General features: G+C 50.9%; 1 protein-coding gene across 1 annotated transcript in view; it reads right to left on the minus strand.

Moving 5' to 3' along the window:
- Positions 1-5,923, minus strand: part of AK8 (adenylate kinase 8) — a 154,641-nt gene that overhangs the window by 123,438 nt on the left and 25,280 nt on the right. The window lies entirely within an intron of this gene.

Genomic DNA, 5,923 nt, shown 5'->3' on the forward strand with positions numbered 1-5,923 from the left:
AGGAAGGAAGGAAGGAAGGAAGGAAGGAAGGAAGGAAGGAAAGTGAAAGAAAGAAAGAAACTATTCTAGATCACTGAGGGAATGTTTGGGCTATCCAGTTGCAATCACAGAGAGAACCACCATATTTTACCCAGAAACCATCACTCAGTGACGTAGAGATTTTTTTAACAATCACAGGAACAAACCTGTCTAGGCCAGCTGGATCCTGTGCGTAAACCGTGTAGCCTTCTTAGATTCTGGAGTGGGGAAAGAAGGCCAGCGCAGGTTCAAGGGGGTGCATGTAGCCAGTGGGATGCACAGACGATCACTGACAGCCACCCTGAGGCCCTGCATCTCCGGATTCTAAATGTCCACCTAGGATCCAGAATGCTTGCCCACCAGAAACATTTCCATTGGAATGCTATAACTTGTAAAAATTACTTACGTGAAATAGTACCGTTTCATATGTTTTGAGGTTGGAAGGGATAGAGACTCAAGGGTTGTTCAGTGGTGTCAACACCCACCCTGGGCCTTCTGGAATGATTGTGTGGGGTGGACGGGGCAGAGGGGCCCACAGAAGCCTTGGCCCCATGTCAAGCCTCTCTTCCTGCTGTGAAGTTCAGCTCTTCCCCTAGCTGATGTGACACCTTTGCCTATTTATCTGGTTTGTTATCTGTCTCTCCATGACTAGAACTTCTGTTCCTTGAGAGCAAGACGTTTAACTCTCTTGTTCACTGCTTTGACCCCATGCTTAGCAAAGTGATTTGTTGCATAAGAGAACAGATGAATGAATGAATGAGTAACTTTTAGGAAATACAGGCTGGGGAGCCAGGTAGGCTAACAAACCGTGACAAGGCTTCTTGTCCTGACACTAGTAGAGGAACATATCAGGTTGCCTGGGGACCCATGGGGGACTGTGAATGGCACAAAACATGACAGGGAGTAGACGGGCTTTGCCCAGCCTTTGAGCTTCTGTCCCGGGCTACACAGCATGGCCCTAGAGCCCCTGGGTGAGAGGGCTGGCCCTGTGCACCACATGCCTGGGTCCACCCTGCCCAGCCGCTTCCCGCTGTGTGGCTCTGGGCATGCCTCAGGCCCTGCAGCTATAAAATGGGTACAATAATAGTAACACTGACCATGTAGGGTCCTGTGAGGCTGGAGAAACTGCTGGGCATAGTGCCTGGTGCAAGGCTCAGATGCATGCTCAGTTCAGGTCTCTGGCTTTTCCCATGGTGAGATGGGGGGCTGGAGCAGAGGCTCTGGGCCTGCCTGCCCTCCTGTCTGCCTGCCCCCCAGAGACTTTTGCCTTCCAGTAGTGAGTGGGCCAGCTCCCAGTTTCTGCTGCACCAAGGTAGCTGGTCAAAACACTCTCGACCAGCAGAGAGGACCAGGAGAAGAACGGCCTGGACACAGCAACTCCTGCTCAAGTTCCTGGATCACAGGTGGTTTGGGGATCATGGCGCCTTGAAAGGAAATCTGAAATGGAAAAGGCGGATCTTCTACAACCAGGTGTGGGGAAGTCCTGCCGCCTTTGCTGACTGAGACCGTGTGGAGCCGTCTCCGCTGGGCCTTTTGTTTGGCAGGGGTGGTGACTGTGGCTCATGAGTAGGCCACATTTTTTAGGTGCCTGTTATTCCTGAGGATAGGAACTACACCATTTCTCCTTCCTATGTGCTTAGAGCAAATGCTCATCACACTGAGGGTCCTGGTTCCAGGAACTCTTGGCGTATTGAATTTGAAACACCACCTGATGGGCAAGACCATATCCAGCTGTGTTTTCACAGGCAGCCCCCACCCCTGCTGAAGGGGTCCAGTCCTGGGCAACTCGGGTACACTTAAGCCAAAGGAGTCCCACCCCTCTACATTTGGCCAAATGTGATGAGTAGCTACCATGACGAAAAAGAGAAAACAGCTCAGCTTTAAAGATCAAAGAGAGCCAGGCACAGTGGCTCATGCCTATAATCCCAGGATTTTCAGAGGCCAAGGCACGTGGATCACTTGAGCCCAGGGGTTTGAGACAAGCCTGGGCAACATGGTGAGACCCTGACTCTACAAAAAATACAAAAATTAGCCAGGCATGGGGGTGCACACCTGTGGTCCCAGCTACTCAGGAAGCTGAGGCAGGAGGATCACTTCAGCCCAGTTCAAGATCAGCCTAGGCAACACTGGGATACCACGTCTCTACAAAAAATAAAAATGCAAAACAGACAGGCATGGTGGTATGTGCCTGTAGTCCCAGCTACTCAGGAGGCTGAGGTGGGAGCATCGCTTGACCCCAGGAGGTTGAGGCTGCAGCGAGCCACGACCATGCCACTGCGCTCCAGCGAGCCACAACCGTGCCACTGCGCTCCAGCCAGCCACGACCATGCCACTGCGCTCCAGCGAGCCACGACCGTGCCACTGCGCTCCAGCGAGCCACGACCATGCCACTGTGCTCCAGCGAGCCACGACCATGCCACTGCACTGCAGCCTGGGCGACAGAGCAACACCCTGTCTCAAAAAAAATAAATAAATAAAAAATTGAAGAAAGGAAGACTCTTTTGAATGCTTCCAGCCTGGTGATCTGCTATGCAAGAGTCTAATCTAACTTGGCAAACGCATAAGAAATTACGGATGAAGGCACACAGCATTTTGTATGGGAGAATGCTGGCCCATTTCCAGTTACTCAGGCCACCTTTCCCTCCCCTTTAATGCTCTGCCAAAAGATTATTTGGTGCTTCCCAGATAAAGGAGATGGGAAAGCTTTAAAATAGTGACCATCTGATGGGTCAGTTTTAGGAAAAGTTGCAGTGAGGTTGGTCTAACTCTCTGAGTTAAGACTGTGAAGTTGGGGTGAGGGGCTGGGTGTTCCCGTCCCTGCCTCATGCTGGCTGCCATTCGCTCTAGCCTAAGACGGCCCTCCACGGTCCATTCTAGTCCCCTTCACTAGAGGCCTCCATAATAACTTGACTCTTCTGGCCCGGGTTTTTCTTCACACGTTGTGGTCTCCATCACAACACTTCTCACCATCTGCCTTGCCTTGGTCATGTCTGACTCTGCCTCCAACTGCAGATGGTGAGCCCGGGGCAGGCAAGACCATCCTACTAGAAGTGGGGGGTGCTGAGGAAGAGGGTCTGGGGTATGGGGAAGGGTCCTGGCAGTGAAAACAAGGCAGAGCCTGCAGGGGCACTCAGCTGGAGAGGCAGAATCAAGTCACGGAGCTTGGAAGTTGGGTAACTGGGAGGGAACTTAGTTAAAATGAAAGTCTATGGTGAAGCTGGCCTTTCTTCTGACACTCCAGGAAGGTGGAAGTTTGCTCTTTATTGAGAGCTCAAGAGAAAGGGAAGAAATATTTTCATGATCAATGTGAAAATGTTATTTAGAACAGGGGCAAGATACAGCCCTCTGGGCCAAATCTGGCCTGCTGCCTGGTTCTAAGATAAAAGTCTTACTAGAGCACAGCCATGCCCTTTCGTGTCTGTGTTGCGTCCAGCTGCCTGAGCACTACAACAGAACTGAGTCGTTGTGATAGAGGCTGTATAGCAGGCAAAGCCTAATGAGTATCTCTGGCCTTTTCAGAAAACATGTCTCCACCCCTGATTTAGAACAGCTCTGGGCTCTGGGTATCTGTCTACATCTGGGCAGAGGACCATCCGCTCACAGTGAACAATTTGAGGTCAGATATAAACACACTGTTCAGAGCCAGTGTTCAGCCCAGCCTGCAGCGTGTTGGGATATAGATCCCACGGCTGAAGGCCACGCAGAACAAGCTCATGGGAACTGCTACTCCCTCGCCAGCACGCTGGAAAGATTCCTGGGTACTGCTTCAGATTTGGGGCTTCCCACTGCAACCTCCTCCTCCCAGGTTCAAGCAATTATCCTGCCTCAGCCTCCTAAGTAGCTGGGATTACAGGTGCATGTCACCATACCCAGCAAATTCTTTGTATATTTAGTAAAGACAGGGTTTCGCCATGTGGGCCAGGCTGGTCTTGAACTCCTGGGCTTAAGCGATTCTCTTGCCTCAGCCTCCGAAAGTGTTGGGATTACAGGCATGAGTCACTGCATTCAACCCTAATAAATTTTTTTTTGAGACAGTCTCACTCTGTCACCCAGGCTAGAGTGCAGTGGCGTGATGTCAGCTCACTGCAACCTCCACCTCCTGGGTTCACGCAATTCTCCCACCTCAGCCTCCCAAATAGATGGGATTACAGGTGCATGCCACCACACCTGGCTAATTTTTTTTTTTTTTTTTGAGACAGAGTCTTGCTATGTTGCCCGGGCTGGAGTGCAATGGTGCAATCTCGGCTCACTGGAACCTCTGCCTCCCAGGTTCAAGTCATTCTCTCTGCCTCAGCCTCCTGAGTAACTGGGATTACAGGCACACGCCACCTTGCCCAGCTAATTTTTTTATTTTTAGTAGAGAATGGGTTTCGCCATGTAGGCCAGACTAGTCTCAAACTCCTGACCTCAGGTGATCTGCCCACCTCGGCCTCCCAAAGTGCTGGGATTACAGGTGTGAGCCACCGCACCTGGCCAATTTTTTGTATTTTTAGTAGAGACAGGATTTTGCCTCTCTCTGTCCTCCTACCTCTTGACCCTGGTCATGGGTCTAGTCGCAGGAAGTGAGTGGCAGAGCAGGATAAATAAAAGACCAAAAGACCAAAAAGAGGAGCACCAGGGAACTCGTGGTTACTGGGAGATGCCAGAGAGGGGAATTCAGGGAAGCAAGTAAACACAGGCTTGATGAGATCAAAGCCTCATCCCTGAGCTACGCACATGTGGGCCTGACCCTAAACAGCATTCCAGAGACACCGAGGTGTGAACTGTGGCCCAGCTCACCGCCAAGTCCCCAGGTGCCCCTGGGTGATGCACACACAGCACAGCGCTGCACGGTCACTGCACGGCGCCGCAGAGGCGCTGAACACAGGACTGACACCAAAACCACACCCTGAGAAGCCTGGTTGGAATGTGCAGCCTGAACCCAACTGAATCAATCATCTGCTAAGACAAAAATAATGACATTTACAAGACCCAGAGCCTCATAACAATATTTAAAATGTTCAGGATACAAAATTACTTCGCGCAGGGAGAACCAGGAACCTCTCTACTCACATGAGAGCTGACACAGACGTCACCGCCGCACAACTCAGATGCTGGAATTAGCGGATGAAGACTTGAAAGCGGCTATTACAAGAAAGTTCCAACTGGGAACACATGGAAAGATGAAGTCTCAGCAAAGACACAGAAGGTAGAAAGAACCGATGCAATCAAAAACACACAGGACCAGCTCGATAGTGGAATGACAATGCAAGGGAAGATTCAGTCAACCCAAAGATAGTTCAATATAAATTATCACATCTCACTGACAGAGAGAAAAAAAGAAAGGGGCTAGCTGTGGTGGCTCATGCCTATAATCCCAGCACTTTGGGACGCCGAGGTGGGCAGATCACTTGAGGTCAGGAATTCCAGACCAGCCTGGCCGATACGGTGAAACCTCATCTCTATTAAGAATATAAAAACTAGCTAGGCATGGTGGATGTATGCCTGTAATGCCAGCTAATGGGGAGGCTGAGGCATGAGAATCTTTTAAACTTGGGAGACAGAGGTTGCAGTGAGTCGAGATCACGCCACTGCACTCCAGCCTGGGTGACAGAGTGAGACTGCATCCCCAAAAAAAGAGGGCCAGGTGCGGTGGCTCATGCCTATAATCCCAGTACTCTGGGAGGCCAAGGAGGGCAGATCACGAAGTCAGGAGTTCAAGGCCAGCCTGGCCAGCATGGTGAAACCTCGTCTCTACTAAAAATACAAAAATTAGTTGGGCATGGTGGCGTGTGCCTGTAGTTCCACCTACTCGAGAGGCAGAGGCAGGAGAGCTGCTTGAACCCAGGAGGAGGAGGTTGCAGTGAGCCGAGATTGCACCACTGTACTCTAGCGTAGTGATAGAGCACGACTCCATCTCAAAAAA

Source organism: Cebus imitator, unplaced genomic scaffold (genome assembly GCF_001604975.1).
Source record: "Cebus imitator isolate Cc_AM_T3 unplaced genomic scaffold, Cebus_imitator-1.0 Scaffold638, whole genome shotgun sequence".
Taxonomy (NCBI): Eukaryota; Metazoa; Chordata; class Mammalia; order Primates; family Cebidae; genus Cebus; species Cebus imitator.